Consider the following 21596-nt stretch of genomic DNA (forward strand, 5'->3'; position numbering starts at 1 on the left):
TATAGCATAGCAATTCCAGTAGCGCAACAAGTTGTATCGTACTCTTAGTATATGGATCAATCGGAGGGAGCTCAGGCACCTAGGCAGGATCTAGGTCAGCAAGCTCCACCTCCTCCACCACCTAGCAATGAGGGAGAGGCAGAGAGCTAGAGCTTTTTGTGTATCTCTTAAATTTTTTTTTGTAGACACCCATTTTTTTGTAGCCCTTATGATTCTTTCTCTGATGGGAGTTTGTATATGTCAGTTGACATTATTTTGTACCCTGAGATTTGATCATTATATGTACGAGATCTTGATTTGACTTCATTGTACTTGTGTCAATCGATTTATGAGATGATTTTCTATATTCTTTGTTCTATATGTATGCATATCTTTTTAGTATGGATGTAATGCAAATGAATATGGATGTTTCTTTTTTCATGCAAATAAATGATGATGCAAATGAATGATGAGGATAAGCAACGAGTAGTGCAAAAAAAAAATCTTTTTCAATGCAATAAGATAAATGTAAATGAGTGATAATGAATGTATGAATCTATATAAAATGCTTATGTATGCAGCTAAACATCTCAATACACAAGTACTCGATTAGAGAAATGAAGAAGAAGAGACTACTTAGCTAAGAAATGATGATGCTTCCAGATTTCATTCAAAAGATAAAGAGATCATTGTTACCATACTGAAATCACTCTAAATTTACAAAATACAACATGAAATGCAAAATGAGATGCAACCTAAACCTAGTCACTGGTTTTGAAATGCTTAAGTTTCATCATTGAGCATTAACAAACATAACAGGCAGATTAGAGTTCCTTTCTTTGCATGTGCAATATTAATTATCTTGTCCGTAATGATCCTTTTTCATTCATATCCTTGGATAGATTTCATAGGAACCTGGATTGCATGATAAAAAAATTCCCTGAAAATAGACAAAGAAATGATGGGAACCTCCCTGTAACATTCAAATAAGCGGAGTTGAGGTATGTGTGGCAATTTCACCTTAATTTGAAGGCTCTTATCACAAACACCCAGTTGATTAGGTGTTTCTAGATCATCAGATTCATTCCTACAAGCAAAAAACAAAGAAAAGTATTATGGCCCCAATGCTTGCTCCTCTTAGTCAAGACAAACTTCCTCGAGTTACTCAAAGGGAATAATAAGCAAAAGCCAATGTAAAAGACAACACACAAAGAAAATTTCATGCATATCTCAAACAGTTTAGTGATTGTTTTCAAAAGTCTTGTTTTGCTTGTGTATTCAGTGATAAAACTCTTCAGTAGTTGGGAGATAGGTGACTAGGTACCACTGACTGAAAGATGACTTAATTGATATAGCTTAGGATATGTAAATTTCTCAGTCGATTACCCTAAGACTAAGACATTGATTTGTTTCAAGCCACAAGGGTCCCAAAAGAACCAGGATGTCACAAAAGCAACTAAAAGATAAAGCAAAGATGTAGGATTTCAGTACAAGAGATAAGACTACCTTGGACAAAATCTAGCAGCCATACTGATCTATGTCATTGTTTTGATTTGTGTGATCTTTGATAGGAATGTCTAGTTTCAAAGAGTAAGTACCCCATATAAGACCGATCTATTTGGTGTCGAGTGTACCCTTCCTTGTATAAGACATGTTGATGTTTGATAGAGTTTGATAGATTGATTAACAAGACATACGATAAGTTTGGTTGTAGACCTTAAGAGTTTGTCTGATGCTGATTTAGTTTGATGGATAGTCTATGCTTTCTTGCTTTGATTTTTCAATTTATTGATTTTGCAAGTTTATGATTTTTAGGATTTTGTTCAGGACATTTTATGATTTTTAGGAGTTTGTTCAGGACATTTTATGATTTTTAGGAGTTTGTTCAAAACATTTTATGATTTTTTAGGATTTTGATGTTTGCTCCTAGTGTCTAGCAAGGAAAAAGGGATTTTGAGTATATGAATGGATAAGCAAATGATGGTGGACGCTTTCAAGGACTATCTCACAACATTAATCCAGCATAGGGACTAGATATAGCAATGTACATAAAGGGTTTTAGCAATGTAAAGCAAGGATTTTAGCAATGTAAAGCAAGGATTTTAGCGTAACGAAGCCATATGCTCCAAAGAAGTGGCCATGTCAAGAGGTTTGTGGAAAGCATATTTTTGCATTTTGTCCATAGTGTTGATCAAGATCAAGGAATAGATCTGGATAGGGGATGAATAGGATAATCAAGATCAAAGGTGGTAATGAAGGATATAAGAAAGTAATGGATAGGAGCTAAAGGGTTTGGATCAAGTGTAATAGATAGGACACATGAAGCCTGCAAGGATCTTTAACCTTGTCAAGGTAAAAGGTGGAAAAGGGATATGAGTGTAGATAGAGCGAATGAGGGATAATGGAGGATGAAGGATAATAGATGGATGTACATGGATGGAACTTTCCCCCAGTGTAAAGTGCAAAAGGATAATGGATTACGCATAATGCCTGTTTCCCAGGTTTTCATCATGGTACTTTCCCAAGGTTCCACAAGAAGTGGTTTTCACTCGTGGACGAAATTATTTCTCTTTACTTTTTTTTATTTTTTATTATTTTTTTTGGAAGATAATGGAGGCATGATAGGAGATAGAAGAAGGACCCCATCGTCTCACTTCTTTGGATGGTACCCTTGGAATATGAGTTGGAATAGACCATGGCTATGAAGGTATGCCCAAAGATGTTGGAAGGATAATGAATTGAAACTAGGGCAAGGATTTATGCAAAGGATTTGATAAGAGGGATGGGAGGGTGAAAAAGAGGTGTTGGATAATGGATGGGATGTTGGAAGAATTGTGTATGGATAGATGGAAATGCTGGAAAGATCAACATTGGCACACATCTTGATGGATGGTGGACATGTGGAAGAGAAGTGAATCTTAGATTTTGAGATTTGGATGGAGGAAAGGTTATAGATTTTGGGGCATAAGAACCCAAAATGGATGAAGGAGGTGATGGAGGAATAGACTCGGAAGGTTTGGATGGAGGAACAACAATTTTGGATGCCAATTTTGATTTTTCTTTAGACTTTTGTGCTTCAAGTAGCCACTGAGGGATCCACATGGGTTTTGATTTTTCATGCTTTTATAGTTCCTTGGAGCGCATTGCTTGTACAATTTCCTTAGGAACCCATATAAATTTTGACTTTTCTTGTTTCTTTGTGGGCCTTTATGGCATTTTGTATCTTTCTTTTTCTTTTTGGATCATATTTTTCTTTGTTTTGACATGTCGATTAGATAGGACATGTTGATCCTTGAATAAATGTGGATTACTTGACTTATGACTTTTATGTGGAAGCACAACAAATGAAAAGAAGAAATAGGAGACTCCCTAAGATTCTTCCATTGTACTCTTGATGGCTCTCCCTTTTTCTTCTCCTCTCCAAGATCTAAATGCTTCCTTGAGTGTAGCTCTTAGTTTTAGCATGTATCCATGGATGCCAAATGGAGGATTGAATGGTTGAAAATGAACTCCTATTGCTATCAAAATGGACAAATGGAATTATTATGAGAAAGATAAATGTGAGTATCTATGCCAACATAATAACAATGCTTAAAAATTCTTTCTTTTGCTTGAGGATGAGGGTTCCTTTTATAAGAAATTTTTTTAATTGAAGGGTCAAGATTGATTTGTCTTAGCAAGGGCTAGAATTGCATGAGGAGGGCTTGATCCTCAATCCATGTTTGCAACTTCTACCAATGCAATGGTGACAAGTGGTTGTTGGCAATTGACACTCATTGGATTCATATGTTGTCATTGATGGCAACATGGTTACTTGGTAACAAGATTCATAAGAAATATTACACCGGCACTAGGAGGCATTCACTAGTAGACACCAGCATTGGAGAATCCAGGGTTACATTGGCACCGACATTGGCATCCCGCACTACAGTGAAGCCGACATCAGCCTTGGACTTGTAGGAAGTTTTATTTGTAAAAAGCTGACATTGTATATCTTTTGTAATACATTGTAAGCAAACATAAGGCTTATTGTTTGTAAGGGTATATAGGTCAGCCTGCTAGGTCATTTTGTAAAGAGTGACATAAGAGAATAATAGTAGAACTGTATGATGTGAAGTATATGTATGTAGATCATTTGTATGCGAATGTTATATCATGCAATGATCTGTAGATAGTTTGGAAAGCATTCTTGGAGGAGAAGAGATACCGGTAGAAGTGTTCGGGGTTTATGAACCGGTACAGAGAAGAACTATAACCAAAACTCTTTTTAGCATAGAAGATGCATTTTGTGAGTTCATTATTACTATTTTGTTCCAGCAGAAGCTTGTAGTCAGTGAGACTCTTTTTGTGATGAGCAGTGTGCTCTAGACACTGTGCCTTCCTGCATGTGCAGGCCCCCATTTTATGTAATATCCTTTCATATGGCTAGTGAACTGATATTGTGGGTCACAAATCCCATCGTGGTTTTTCCTCTTTGAGGTTTTCCAGGTATAAATTTTTTGTGTTATGGTGTTCATTTATGTGGATGGTTTATTTGCTTCAAGTTATATGTTTCTTCATTTACCGGTTTATAGGTGTATGTTATAAAAGGGTAAAATCATATCTTACCAGCAAGAAACACTGATTCACCCCTCCCCCCCCCCCCTCTCAGTGTTATTGGATCCCAATAGTGGCATCATGAGATGGCTTGAGAGGAGAGGGAAGAAGCATTAAATGCTTGAGAGGACATGAGGGCAACCTCATGTGGTTGAGTTATTGCATAAAGATTTTGTCCAAGGGATAAATGAATGTGCAAGGCTTAAAGGGTAACCATGGTCAAAGAATTGAATGCTTGAAAAAATTTGAGGGTTAGATGGATGGTTGAGTTAGAGTAAAAGTCTCTAACCAAGGGTCAAAGGTGGGTTAGTTAGATTAAACCCTTTAAGACTTACGAAGACTTTGAGGGTTAACTTGTTGAAGAGAAAAAGGCTTTTAATGCTATGTAAAAGACTTAAATGTTTTTGAGAAGTGACTCCTTCCTAATCCTTAGTTTAGGAATGTGCAAATGCCTAGAAGGGGATTAGGCTAAAATAGAAGGGTTTAGATGAGAATTAGTGAGCAAGTGGGTTTTGTAGGAGAATGCAAGTGGGTGGGGATAAATAGGATTTAAATAAATGTTTATTTATTTAAATTTACATGTGAATTTTAGATTTTATTTTAATAAATCTTAATTTATTTAAATGAGAAGAAGGGGGATAAAGTATTAAATGCTTGAGGACTTGAAGGAAGTCATTAAAATGTTAAGAGGACTCTAGAAGGAAGTTATTAAAGGCTTGAAGACTCGAGAAGAAAATCATTAGAGGCTTGAAGAATTTAAATAAGCCATTAAAGGTTTGAGTTGATGGATTTGGGGTTTAACCTTTTGTTTAGGAATGTGCAAACCATTAAAGGGTGATTAGGATAATAATAGGGGTTTAAACATTATTAGGAGGAAGGTTAACTTGCAACTTGCATTTTCTACAAAGTGCAAGTAGGGGAGGGATTTTAGGAATTTAAATAAATATTAATTTATTTAAATGTGAGAAAGGGGATTTTAGGGATTTAAATAAAAATTAATTTATTTAAATTTGAGAAATGGGATTTGGGGATTTAAATAAACATTAATTTATTTAAATGTGAGAGATGGATTTAATTAAATAGATATGATTTATTTATTTAATTAATTGTCTGAATTTGGTTAAGTTAATTAAATCAAATAAATTGAATAATTTATTTAATTAATAGGAGAAGAGGGTTAGGGTGATTTAATTAAATATTAATTTAATTAATTGTTGATCAATGGTTAAATAATCAAATAAATACTAAGTTTTCAATTAATTAAGTGGATAGATTTGGGTGTCTACACATATATTGTGTAATCCTACTTGATGTAGAGCAATAGTGGTAGCTAGATGATTGCTCCCTCCTTCCTCATTTGCTGACTAATTTTAGTCACATAGTGATGCAATGTGCAATTTATGAAGATTTAGTTTATCTTGCTTGTGTGGACCGACAAATTTATTTATCCTTGTCTGCAATGGTTTAGCCACTATTTGTGAATCTTTTTCCCATAGCTTGTGTGCTTACATTTAATTTAGTGTTGTCAATTCCATGGATTTTCTTTACGTTATTGTTGAATTTTATTTTTTTAATTCTCTCCCATTTATGAACTTTGGTGGCTAAACTAGTCCATCTTTATTGTTTTCAAATACCAGTCTGGTGTTGTAATGTGATTCCTCTCTAAGGACATATGAGGTGGACTTGGTTGAGTGTATACGAGGAAGTAGACATAGGAAACCTTGAGGATGGGGGTATGTGAGGCTATTATGCAGTTAGGATCCACTACCCACCTATGTGTGGTGACTATCTCTTGGAGGCCAACCACCTTACACAAGCAAGGGATAGGCACAGTGGCCTTTTATGGAGGGTCTCACCATATGTGTGTGTGGCCTAACACCATCAAGCCACTAAGTGAGAGGTATGGATTATGGATTATGGACTATGGAATTTGGATATTGGGTGTACTCTATGACTGAGCATGGAGACTCATTAAGAGAGACATGCTCACTCATGTAGCCTTGTGATGTGTACTCTTCAGTGATGTGGATGAGTATGTATGTGTTAAATATTTGTGTAAAATGCTTACCTATTCATGTTATTGTAGTATATAGATGTTATAAATGTATTATCATGTTGGAAAAGTGTAAATTTAATTGTGTTTATTGTGTCTTATGGCTACCAATGTTATGAAAATTCTAAAATATGAAATTATATCATGCAAGAGTGTCTATTGTAGGTGATTGTATATTGAATAAATTTGAGTGAATTGGTGTGCATGCTATAATTGAATTGGTGAAGAATGATGCATCTTGTTATGAGTAATGTATGGATTTGAATGATTAAATAATGTAAAAAAAGTCTTGTCTTATTACCATTTTGAAGTTGGAAGTCTAGGAAATGATAGAAAATGAATGGATTTGGATGTTTCCATTGGTTGGCTAACCCTTTTTATGAGAAATTTAGTTATGTTGTTTCATATATCCAAGAAAAGGATACAAATTTGATATTGGTTAAAGAAGTATCAGGCCTTATGTGTGTTATTTTTCCATCTTCGCTTTTGTGATTTCTTGGAGTAAGTCGAGTCCAAGAGGGGGAGGATGTTGTGATGCCCAAACTTTTGGGCAAAAACACAACAATTTTTTTTAAACAATGCTAAAATACTTGTGATCTACATTCAGTTAGATGTGATAACTCAATTAGTTTCACTAAAAAGGTATCCTAAAGGCCAACTTAAATGGGTCTCTAAAGCGAGCGATAAATTATTTAATTAAACTAGGAGGTTTATAACTTTTCCCAAGTGCCTAAGTGATTTAATAATAAAATTAATTAAATTTTATCTAAGTGTTGAAAGCCATCCTATTAATCTTGAATATAATTCTTAATAAATTATATTTCAATTACTCAACACTTACTAAAATTCCCATTAATTAAAGTTGAATAAAATATTCTATAAAGTCAACACAACTTTAGTAATTAATTAATTTGCCCAATAGAAATCTCCAATTTTGATTATATTTAGAGTTAATAGTATTTCCTTATAATATTTAAATAATTCCAAAATCTATAAAATTAATATTAATACAAATTCATTGTACTAATATTAATTAAATGAGCAAATAAAAGAAAAGACCCAAAATGTCATTAAAATAACTAAATCATTAATAATGTTTCCTACTAGATATATCTTTCATATTTGAAAACTAATCCCCCTTAAAGTTAAAACTCTCTTAGAATATTACAATAATTAAATCCTTAATTAATAAATTTAGCCCCCTCACGAAATAAAATATCCATCTAAATATTTACCATTAAAATTTCCCACTTTAAAATACCTTCTTAAATAAAAATGGACACATTTAAAGCATTATTAAATTACTTTATTTAAAATGGGTTTTCCCCAATAACTTTATTTTAAATTTTAAAAACCTTTTTGAGTTAAACCTAATTTTTAAATTATATTTTACCTAACCCTTTTAGGGTTTCTATCTAAAATATTTTATGAGATGTGATATCTCATCACCATCTCTTTTATTTTCTTTATTTCCCTTCCTCTAAACCCTAGTTTCGAACTAGGTTTCTATCTCTAGTTTCGAACTAGGTTTCTATCTCTATTTTTTTTTTTAAAACTCTTTACTACCCAAACCCTAAATCAAATTTGGGTATTCTTCTCTGAAAATGTCCCATGGCGGACTTTTTGCATGTGCAGGTATCGACATTTCCACGACGGACAATGGTGCATGGTTTAGAAGGGACGACATAGAGATTGAAAATGGCGACAACGGAGGTGTTATGCAGGGGAGGTGATACGTGACCACTGGTGGGTCGTGGCCCATTGTGTGGGTCGCGACACACTATGTGTGCCGCTCCCCATGGGGGTGGGGTGGAGCCTTCGACTCCTCCATCTCTAAACCATTATAATTTTTGTTTTATATTTATTTTAAAATAAATTTTTTTAAAACAGTTGCAAGGAATACGATTTAATGTGTGTGTGTGTGTATTTATATATATACTTTCTGTGTAATGTGCATTTCTCTTTTTTTAATTTATAAAATAAAACAATAACATTATAAAAGGATTATATAAGGTATGTGTGTGTGTGTGTGTGTGTAAATATACACATAGGTGAAATTCTCTGTTAGAACAAGTTTATTTAATTTAAAACAACAACATTAGCATTTCTTTATATATATATATATATATATATTTGTAACATTATACATCTACTGTGTAAACACAGTATATTTCTAGAATTGTATGTTACAAGAGTATTATAATTATTTACATAATGGTGTAAATATATGTATTTATATATTAGATAGATTTCTCTTACTCCTTAAACTACAATGCTAGATAGTTTCCTTTACTTTTGTTTTTCAAATAATATCATATAGTCTTTACACATGATTTAAATGCACAATTAGTTTTCCTATTAAATCGCATTTTAGCATTCAAGTTGTAGGTTTAATAGCATAATACTTTTAAATGTGTTCAAATGTATATACATATACTCATATATGTGTATTTATATATATTTTATACATTTACCCCTAATTTATTTTCTAACTCATATAGCTTTAAATGTGGAGATTAGCTTTGTTTAACAATCTAATTATGTAATGAGCTAATAACTATTTATAGAACAGAAATATACTTTAAGTTTTCAAAATAAATAATAGAGTTTTACAAATGCTTTTAGTTGCACTAACTTGATTTAAGGTTACAACATAAGTTATTTCAAACTCTTTTCTTAACTAGCAAATATAAACTATGCATCTAACTTGCAGATTATTTCTTAATACAACTTTAAATGAAATCTGATTCACTTTTCAAGTAGTAAGAAATAACTCAATGAAAGAGTCTTTCCTATGGTGACTAGAAAACTTGAAACCTTTATTTCATTTCTTTTATGAGGGAGTTACAATAGAAACAAAATACATTTTTTTTTTTTTATGTTAATGAATAAAACAACCAATGAAAGTATTACATTCTTCTTCTTTGGAATACATTGAATGCAAGTAAAAATGCATTGTTCTATCTTTTTACAACATTTCCAAAAATTCAAATAAATTTAGTAGGAGGAACTTAAATCTGAAGATGAACATTTGGGTACTCTTGAAATCACTTTAGCAGCCACTTTAGGAAGGTAGGTTTTCTCCATCCTTTAAATAAATTGAAGACCTACAAATAAAACTTTGGATGCGATCATGGAGGCTCACCTCCCAACCTAGGCCTACTAGAGGCCACCCCTGAGCTAGGAGAACCAAGAACCAAATGGGTAACACACACACGTAAACACAAATACAAAGTTAACCAGATTTAATTAAGAAATTATTTCAACAATGAACTCCCAACCCAAGGCTTGCACATAGTCACCAAGTGACTAAAAACAATGGGGTGAAGGTGGACCAAGTATCTAAAGGGAGAAACTGAAATAAAACCATTGATAACCAAATGCCTCTACAAGGATACAAAGATCCATCTACTTGGTCTCTCACATGACCAAAACAATCCTTATGACCCCCAAGGCTCCAAGCCAAACTCCCCTTATGACCCTCATATGTTATATGTAAAAACAAACAGCAGCAAGACTCTTAAACCTTGTTTATCCCTCTTTTCCAAGAAGAGAGACTCTAAACCCTTAGACTATCCTAAAAATCTTCACCCCAAGACTACTCTTCCCTCCCAAGGGTGAGTTTAGTCTTGACTCCCATGTACAAACAACAAGAAAAATACAAAGGAAAAACAACTAAAAACAATTCCAAAAAAACATAATTTCAAGAACATAGAAACATATTCATTTCATAACAATCTCATATTTTACCATTTCTCAACATGTATGCAAATAACTACTTGGAAGGATTGAAACCAACCTTTACTCCTACTATGGAATGTATTTTGTAGAAGATCTACCAAATTCCCTTACAATCCTCTTACTTAGCCAAAATTCTATTCTAAAATTTCAAATCCGATATCAAAAACTTGTCTCCAAGATTGGAGAGTGAGTGATCAAACTCCCAAGTTTGAAAATCTCTCCTATGTAGGCTCTCCTCACACTTTCCAACTTCCTTGGAAAGGATGTGAGTTCCCATAGGTTGGTCTTCCTAACCTCTTACATGATTCTACAAATGGAAACTGAAAAAGGTGGTTGCAAGTTGGGGAAATGCACCTAAACACCAAAAGGGAAAGTTGTCTACCCAAGAGTCAATTTTCTAGAAGTTCAATTTTCGTCCATCTTGAAAACCCCACTTTTGAGGTGACTTGATAGTCACATGTGAGTGGTCACATGGCTTAAAATGACCCTTACCCATAGGTATATTATATGGGCCTTCAAAAGTGACCTAAACTCAACCCTAGGAGTTAGTTTGACCCCCAAAAAACCCACCTAAAGTTTGTCTACGGGTCAAACTTGATTTGACCAAACTAATGACTCTCCAACCAAGTTATCTTTTGGGACCAAACAAGATATTTGAAAATGCATTGGGTTACACACTTTCCCTTCTAAGGATATGTCATTTGCCAACTCACACACATCACAAGTGTCAAGTGACACCATAGAATACACATCACTAAAATACACTTGGCATATCCTTTTTGGGAATAATAACATTAACAATTACAAATATGAACTTACACTCAAGCATCACTATTACAAAATTAAATGCATCACATATGAGGTATTGTCTCTCCAAATAGACAAACCTTAGCTTTACTATTTCACATAGGTTTGGTCTTAGTTCTCTGTGTATTTCCATGGTCACATGGATTAATTTCCTGCAATCTCATTTCACACATTAGTAATCCAAAACCATATGCATATGTAAGTATATGAAAGGAAATGTACATCAGTCACATCACATCAATTTCACAACCTCTCATCAATTGATCCAAATCAAAAAGCAATAGAGATAGTATCCAATTAACATTTTTCCTAGGAAATCCATATGAAATCAATTACTAAATTGCATCATCATAAGCATCATATAAATTATTTTTTCATAAGACATGTATGTTGCCAATTGACACTCATTGGATTCATTTTGTTGTCATTGATGGCAACAAGATATGATGGAAGTCATAAACCAGCACTAGGAGGCATATACTGGTAGATACCGGCTTTGGAGCATTCAGGGCTACACCAGCACTCGCATCAATACTTCTTTGGAAGCCGACATCAAGGAGGATTTAATTAAATCATTTTGTAATTATTATTGTCAAGGCCGATATTTTTGTAAATGTACTATAAGCCAACATAAGGCATATCATTTGTAATAGGTATATAGGTCAGTCTGCTAGGATATTTTTTTAAGGAAGCAAGATAGATGAAATGTGTGCATATAGGAGAATATAGAAGAACTGTATGAAGATCATTTTGTATGCGAGTAGTATATCATGCAATGATCTATAGATATCTTGGAAATCATTCTTGGAGGAAAAGAGATACCTGTAGCAGTTCAGAGTTTATGAACCGATACATAGTAGAACTAGAACCAAAACTCTATTTGGCATAGCAGATGCATTCTTGAGTTCATTTTCAGTAATTTACTTTGGTAGAAATCTTGTAGTCAGTGAGGTTCTTTAGTGATGAGCAGTATGCTCTAGGCAGTGTGCCTTCCTGCAAGTGCAGGCCCCTATTATATGTAATATCTTTTCATTTGGTCAGTGAACTAATATTGTGGGTCACAAATCCCACTATGGTTTTTCCTCATTGAGGTTTTCCACATATAAAAACAGTGTGTTATGGTGTTCATTTATGTGGATGGTTTATTTGCTTCTTGTTATATGTTTATTTGTTTATTTGTTTACCGATATATATATGCATGGTCTAGAAAGTTAAAAACTGTTCATTCTGGCAGAACACTGATTCACCCCCCCCCTCTCTCAGTGTTCTTGGATCCCAACAATTGGTATCAAAGCTTGGTACCTCAGAAGAATTTTAACAACTTGAGGAAGATCTTGAAACCAGAATCTTTGAACATGGCTATGGAGAAGCAACTTGAGATGGCTCTTGAGGATTATGATGTTGAAAGAATGAAGAAATTGAAATTGCAAGAAGAATCGAATTTTGCAAATGAATTCATTCTCATCCTAGAAGAAAGGTTATCATCTACTCAAGCCAAGAGAAAAGAACTTTTGCAAAAACTGGATGATGACGAGAAGAATGCTTTTAAGGAACAATGTCAGAAACTAAGTCAAGCAAACATGCTCATGAAGAATGAAATGCAAGATCTGACTATGAGGTTATCAAAAGGTATTGAGGATAGAAAGAAGAAGAAAGATAATATTTTTATATCTCTGAAGAACAAATTTGATGAATGTGACAGATTGACTCATGAGAATAATTTGTTGAGAACTGATTTGTCACACTCCTGGAATAATGAACAAGAAATTGAAAGACAAGTAACCACTCTGAGAGATTATCTAACTATTGCAAGTGAGTATAAAGAAAATTTTAGGATCAGTGTTGCATAGTTGGATGACATATTGAAAAGACAAAAACGGATTGATGATTATAGAGGACTTGGATTTATACAAGGTTAAAGCTCTGGTACTGTAAATGAAGATCATATAATCGACATGCATAACTCATCAGAACAAAGGAAACCAATAAGGCAATCTAATGCTTATAAATTCAATGGTAGATGTTTTGTTTGCATTAAATTTGGGCATATGGCTAAACAATGTAGAAATAAGGCAATCAAAACTACAATTTTGTTCCTGAACAATGCACAAACAACAAGAAATATGGTCATAGATCAGAAGATTGCAGAATGAATGTTAAATGTCATGCATGTGGAAAGTTTGGATATTTTCCTAATCATTGTAGGTCAAGAAATGATACTAGATATGTCAAATCAATTCAGAAGAACAATGTTACATGTTATGCATGCAACAAAATAGGTCATATTGCTAAGTATTGTAGAAGCAAGACTCAACCGGTTAATAATGATAAAGATAATGAGAAAGGAAAGAAGAAGGTAGATGAAATGCAACAAGATCACACCAAGAAATGGGTTACAAAATCTAAAGAACCAAGTGGAGATGGATCTATACCGGTAACTCCACTGGTAGAATAGATTATTCCTCCACTGAAAGGAAATTCCACCAGTAACTGAGGCATAAACCTTAGGGGTTGGAAAAGTCATTGCTAAATTTTTCATATTACCTCGGAAGAGATCTAAGGAGAGTTGGAAAGAGATATGGAGAATTGTGTTCATCATCAATGAAGGTTCACCCGACAGATAACTATGAAACCAACATTCGTAGGGTTGTTGGTGAAACATTTATTACAAAAAATTAGGGTTTTATTCATTGATAAAAGAGGGTAAGTGAATTCATTTTCACTCACTGAGCATTCAAGCATTCAGAGCGAAGTAAAGGTGAGTCAATAGCGAGTAGAAGCATTGCGAAAATATTTCAAGCAGTTATCAATCTTCCATCGACATTCACTTTCAGGTATTTTTTGACATGGCATATGGATCTTCAGCTCCTTCTTTTATTGCAAATCCTGCCATTGTCAGAATCAAGGATAGGTTAAGGTCAGTATTTAAGGAGGTTCCTGAAATTGCTAAAAAGGAAGACTCTGAGGGAGAATTTTCTAGGGTTCCTAATGGCGTAATGTATGTCGAAGATGTGAGGGCATACATTCACTACACTGTTGAGGATTTGGGCACTAAAGACATCAAAAGCATGTATCAATCCGTGATACTGGGAGACTCCGGAACCATCAAACCAGAATTCAAAGCAATTGAGGATCTAGGGTTAACCGGTATTCCGTACATACTGGAATTCAAAGATGAAGTGATGAGATACATTCTGAGCAGGGTTCACAATGAATTTATTTGGCTAGATATGCCTTACATGATCATGAAGGAGGCAATTCAAGTTGTCACTAGCTTATCCAGGGTTGGACAAGAACCTGGCAAGAAAATTTTCAATACAAAGGTCAAAAAACTCACTGGTGCTACACCTAATAGCAGATCAATGAGGATAAGTACAATCACCAACATGGATATAAAGTTTGTAAGCATGATCATAGGTTACAAGGTAACTCAATCCAATTGATTGAATTATGTTTCTAGTTCACGCATTCATGCTGCATATCAGATGTTGAGGAATAATGTGAAGTATGATTTATGTTAGTGGATGAGGAGTGAGTTGATGTTAAACGTTGGAAAGACCAAAGGAATCAATAAAGTCACCTTTAGATATGGAAACTTGATTGTTTTTTTAATGATTTACTTCTTAAATGAGCTACCCGGTCTAGGGAAGAAGCATTGGGCTCATGACATACCAGTAGGTATGCAGATCAAGGAACCAATCATCAGTCTTGGTACCAGCAGAGATGAGAAACTTTGTGGGTATTTTAAAACTTTTCAAGAAAACATGAGGCAAAGGGAGAGAATTTCAAAGAACATTATGGAGAAGTATTCCACTAATATTTGTTTCATGGTAAAAACTAATGAAACACTTATGGAAGCAGTTGAACCTACAAAAATCTGGATTACTGAGCTTGGATATTAGGTGGATGATAGCATTTTTGAACTCTATGAAAATATGTTGTTAGATGCCCCATTAGATGATAAGACAAAACATTTTGGTACAGTAGGAGAGAAGTGATAGGGAGATTGCTAGGAAAGTGCTCAAAAAGCCAATTTGCTCAAGTAGTTCAATTTCTTACCCAAACACATGTTTACTCTTCTGTATGTGTTTACACAATCACTCTTGTGGTTATAGTGCCAAGTACTTTGTGGTTCACTTGCCTAACAAACTTCCCCTTTAGGAGTTGGCTCATACCCATGCTCAATCTACTCAAATTACTCAATCCACCCAATTACTCATTCTCAACCCCTACTCTTTTGGCTTTCAACACACTATTTTAGAATGCATTAGGAGTCTTCTACATGGACATGTAGGGGCAGAAAAGTTTTCTTCAAGGTTTGATGCTCACAATTTGGTTTTAGGCTCATGGCCCTTAGCTACTCAATACTCCAACCAAAGGTCAAAACCATCAACTGAGGCCATGCTCTGTCCAAGGTCCTATTTATCATTTTTTTCAATGTTTTCAAATGTCCTCACAAGGTTTTATGTTCCCCAAACTCCTCCTTTTGTTCGGATTTTGAATTTTAGTCAAAAATTGTCAAAAGAGCTACTAGCCCGTGGAGGCCTAATTGGCCTAAATTTGCTCACCCTGCTCAATGATGGGCTTCTCCTCCAACAAGCTTAGTTTGGATGATGGTTTAGAGGTATATGCTAACTAATTTTCATGGTTTGGGCTGCTGCTAGGGCAATATGAGGACTGTCCACCATTTGTGGCCTAATTGTAGGGTTTTGGAGGATTTTGAAGCTTTTCAACTTAGTTTTCTTTGTTGACCACCAATGTGAGTGCCTAAACCTTCTTATGCCCTTTAAAAAGTCTTCCACAAGTTTTCCATATCACTTTCACTCAAGCATAATGCCAAACACTTGGCAAGCAACTGAAAGTGGAGAGAAATGTCATTGAGACTGTCAATTTGCTGCCCTTTACCAATCATACTGTTGCTGCTGCACTTTTTGGACCTGTCAAGAAGTATTAACTTGCACAGAGCCTCAATGAGGTCTTCAAACATTTAAAAAACCTCCTATTACAATTCCTTCATGATTCAAGGCTTGGATTATGCTCTTAAAGCATTCCATGAGCATTTTGTCAAAATACAAATCATAAAAATAGTGAACTCACTATTTGCTTACAAAAATGACAAAGTTTGATTGGATCAAGCTCAACCAATGAGAAAATGTGATCTTACACACCATTGGCCATATGTTCAGACCTCTATCTCATGTATTTGTTGACTCCAAATTAGACTGTGGGTGCAAATCTTGAGTTTTAAACACACTACTAGTCGAGTAATCAATACTTGCCTAGTATTCACTCAAATCCTTCTTCCAACCACCATTTTGGCTTAAAAAAAAGCATATTTACAATATATACATGAGTGCCAACTTGACTGAATCCATATTGTGGGATCCTAAGCATGGATTGGTCAAGTGGAGTCATTTTGGAACTTCAAACCCTTGACAGGGCAAGGAGCACATAGTTTGGAAATAATTTTGTACAATCAAACTTCCAGAAGAAACCAAATGAAACAATCAACTAGAGAACATTATACAAGTACTATGCACAATTTCCCAAAGTTATAGTACTGATTAAGAAGCTACAGTATGGACCATTGCACTAAAAGATACAAAAACCAGTCATAAAGCCATTATCTCATTATTTTATTGAAGAAACTCTTGTTTAAACAATCACCAACCTTCTTCAAAGAAAAGAGAGGTGTTTTTATAATCCAACAAGTTGGTTATCAATCTTAGTATGGATTGGAGGCTTCCACAACCACGTTTTCCAAGAAAAACACAAAAATGACAACTTTGACAACTTTTTGAGCCAAATGACAATATTTCTTGCTCAAAAAGGCATTTTTGACAATCTAGCCTTATCAACTTGTCTAATCAACTTAGACATGCCTAAAAACACATAAAACATGTTTCAATTCTTTTGAAAGCATTAGAAGACTTTTTTAGCAATTTTGCACTTTTTTGCCAAAAATTGTCAACTCAAAGCCTGAAATGTAAAATTTGATCTCTTGAGCCCAAAACGAGATCAAAACCACTACACATAAACTAATAAAAACCTAAAAAAACATTATCAACCTAACACAAGACATTACAAACATTAAAGCATTAAAAACTCAAAAATGGGAGTTTTACCCAACTAGGTGCTTCTGCACCATACTCCTCCAAAAACAAAGAAGTCATGTGACTCCTTGAGGAAGAAAAGAGGAAGGTATGCCAACTTTTTGAAAGTCAGCTTCAGGTATCCATGTGGCCTCTGAGATAGGCTGATCCTTCCATTTGATGAGATGCTCCATGTAGGTGTGATTCCTTGACTTTTTGAGAATTCTGGAATCTAGAACCTGTTCTACTTGGGGAAAAGAAAGAGAAGGGAGAGATAGATCAGAAAGGGATTTGGAAACATTTGAAACTCTTTGAATCTCCTCAGGTGGCTGCCCTTTGAAAGCAATCAGATCTGCAACATTAAAAATGGGGGACAAAGAAACATTAGTAGGCAAATCAACTTTGTAAGCATTAGATCTATGCTTAGCCAAGATATTGCAAGGGCCTATCCTCCTCATCTGAAGTTTGCTTGGAACTCCCTTTTGCAGTCTTTTCTTATTCAAATGAACCATCACATAATCACCTATGGAAAACTGAACATCTCTCTTTGTAGCATCCACTCTTGCCTTGACTTTTTGAGAGGTATCTTGGAGAGCTTGTCTCACTTGCTCATGAACCTCCTTCATGGACTGAGCCATGTCATCCATTGTTCCACTCTTATGCTGCAAGTTAGTGATATCCCTCAACTCCATTATACCCCTTGGATGCATACCATAAACAACTTCAAATGGACTTTTACCTGTAGACCGGTTTACACTGTCACTGTAGGCATATTCTGCTTGATGAATGAGCTAATCCTAACTCTGCCCATATTCCTTTGTCAAGCACCTAAGCATGTTTCCAAGAGACCTATTCACAACTTCATTTTGGCCATTAGTTTGTGGATGATAAGCTGAACCAAAAGAGAGATTAGTACCCAATCTCTTCCACAATGTCTTCTAGAAATGACCAAGAAACTTAACATCCCTATCTGAAACAATGCTAGTAGGCAAACCATGAATTCTAACAACTTCTTTGAAAAACAAATAAGCAATATGACTTCCATCATGTGTTGTCTTACAAGGAATAAAGTGAGCCATTTTGCTAAATCTGTCAACTACTACAAAGATGCTATCAAATCCTGCTTGAGTTCTAGGTAATCCTACCACAAAATCCATACTAATGCAATCCCAAGGTCTATGTGGGATAGGAAGAGGCTGATACAAACCAGCATTAGAAGAATTACCTTTGTCTTTCTGACATACCAAGCATTGCTCAACATACCTCCTGATGTCTCTCTACATCTTAGGTCAATAATAGAACCTTTGAACTAGCTCTAAGGTCTTATTGAGACCAAAATGTCCACTTAAGCACCCATTGTGCTTCTCTTGAATGAGGTTCTCTCTCATAGAACCCTTTGGAACACACAACTGTCCACCCCTGAATAGCAAACCATCTTGCAAAGTGAAATCAACATATGCACCATGGAAACTATTCTCAAAATCTTGACAAACCTTATAAGCTTTAGCAAAATCATCATCAGTAGGATACAAGTCTTTGAAACTATCAATACCAATACTCTGAGCTTGAATCTCATTAATAGTTAACAACCTTCTACTCAAAGCATCTGCTACTTTATTCAACTGACCCTTCTTATGCTTAAGAGTAAAAGTGTAAGCTTGCAAATATTCTACCCATTTAACATGCCTATGATTTAGTTTATCCTGTGAGTTCATGAAATTGAGTGCTTGATTATCTATGTATACAACAAACTCCTTAGGAAGAAGATAGTGTCTCCATTTCTTAAGTGCTTGTACTAATCCATAAAGTTCTAAATTATAGGAAAAGTAATTTTTCTTTGAATCATTCAACTTCTCACTAAAAAATGCAACTGGTCTATTTTCTTGACTTAAAGAAACTCCTACAACAATATTACTAGCATCACATTCAATAGTAAAAAGTTTGTCAAAACTAGGTGTGTGAGCTTGAATTTCATCCTTAGAATATTACCTGTAATAAGTTAGTTTCACAAAATACAATGGAAATGCATACAGGAAATCCAAAATCCACCAATGAAACTACATGAAATAAATATTAAAATAAAACACTATTTTACCTTCATGGCTTATGTCTCATTGTGTCCTAACTTCATTGTTCCTGGTTGCAGATGGTGTGCTCTCAAACAATGCACTATTGGCTTCCAAGATGGCATATGAAGAATGGACTGATAACTTGTAGTTAACTAATAGTATGATATGCAAAGCTACATGATTATGCTAAATGATACTATATGATAATATTGCTAAAATGATATTTGCTATTTGCTTCAAAAACTCACGGATGCATATGATTGATTGAAAACTATTTTTGAAGACTAATTTGAAGATTTTTTGCTCAACTGAAGCTCTTGATTTTATAGACTTTGAGAGGATAAGATGATGTGGCCTGGATCAATGGTCATGATCAGATCTATAGATTTGGATGGATGTGAGCAAAGGTGAAGGTTGAGAGAAAGGGGGAAGGAGAAGACAAGTGTCATTCATCTCACCTTGACTAGGTTGCTAACTGAGGGAATCTAGGGATGGTTGGAGGAAATTTAGGTATGATAGGACAAGTGGACTCAAGTCCTTCCCAAGATGTAGGGGTGTTGGAGAGAATATAGGAAATGATTATGAAATATGTGTACGTACACAATTTCATTAATTTTGGAGGTTGAAGATAAATCATGAACTAATATTTAAGAAATATTAATTTCCTTAGCCACATGTTTGATGAGTTGGCAAAGGGAAGATGAAGTGGAGATGGAGGGTGAGTTGGATAAAGGGATTAAATAATTTAAGAATTATTTAATATTTGAGACTATAGGATAGGAGAATAACTATTAAATATTAGATATTTAATTAACTTGGTTAGAGGAATAATTAAATATTAGATATTTAATTAATTAGAGGAATAAGATAGATGAATTAATTAATAAAATATTAATTAATAGAAAGACATGAAATGAATTAAATAAATTAATCTTTTCGAATTAACTATTTAATAGAAGAATAAATATTAGATAAATATTTATTTAATTGCTCATAGCCATTTTTAGGTGTATACATTAGGTAAAATGAGAATTGGTTGAGTAGCTACTTTAGTTTTCAATAATTCAAACCCCTTATTGGCTGCACTTGTCCACTAAAATTTTACCTTTACACCCCCTTTGATGGTGTCTAACATTGGAGCACAAATCTCACTGAATCCCCTGATGAACTTTCTATAAAACTGTACCAAACCATGGAAGCTTCTGACATCACTGGTTGTCCTAGGAGTTGGCCAACTGGTTATTGCTGCCACTTTTGATTGATCCATTTTCAGATTGCCTCCTGATACAACAAAACCAAGATAGACCAATTCTTGTTTCATAAAATCACATTTTTCAAGATTAATGGTTAGCTATTCATCAGATAACTTTCTCAAAACAATAGCTAAATGTTTTAGATGCTCTTCTTTGGTCTTACTGAAAATGAGTATATCATCTAAATACACAACAACAAATTTGCATATGAAATCATGTAAAACTTCATTCATGAGTCTCATGAATGTGATGGGGGCATTTGAGAGTCCAAATGGCATGACAAGCCACTCATAGAGACCCTCATTTGTTTTGAAAGTTGTCTTCCATTCATCCCCCTCTTTGATTCTTATCTGATGGTAACCACTCTTGAAATCAATCTTGCTGAAATACTGTGCACACCCCAAACAATCCATCAAGTCATCTATCCTGGGTATGGAAAATCTATATCTGATGGTGATCTTGTTTATGGCTCTGGAATCTATACAAAGTCTCCATGTACCACCCTTCTTAGGTGCCAACATTGTAGGTACTGCACAAGGACTAATGCTTTTCCTAATCAGCCCTTGGTCTAAGAGTTCTTGTATTTGTCTAGCTACCTCTTTGTTTTGTTCAGGGGTCATCTTGTAGGCTGCCTTATTTGGCAAAGAGGCTCCAAGTATGAAGTCAATTTGATGGCTAATGGCTCTAGAAGGTGGTAAGGCTGCGGGTGTACCATCATGGATTATTTGTTTGAAGTTATCAAGGATTTTCTGCACTTCATATGGTATCTCAACTTTCTTTTCTACCTTTGCTTCCATGGGTTTCACTATGAGTGCAAATCCCACTCCTTCACCTTCTTCTAGTGTTTTTATGAACTCTTTTTCATTCACTAACAAGATGTTAGGTACTTTGTTGTTGTTCTCTCCTTCTTCAACGAGGGATTGAATCTGATAGGTTACTCCATTTTTCTGAAATGAGTAGCAGTTTCTTTCCCCATCATGCTATGCTTTTCGATCAAACTACCATG

The sequence above is a fragment of the Cryptomeria japonica genome, chromosome 9, assembly GCF_030272615.1.
Source record: "Cryptomeria japonica chromosome 9, Sugi_1.0, whole genome shotgun sequence".
Lineage (NCBI taxonomy): Eukaryota > Viridiplantae > Streptophyta > Pinopsida > Cupressales > Cupressaceae > Cryptomeria > Cryptomeria japonica.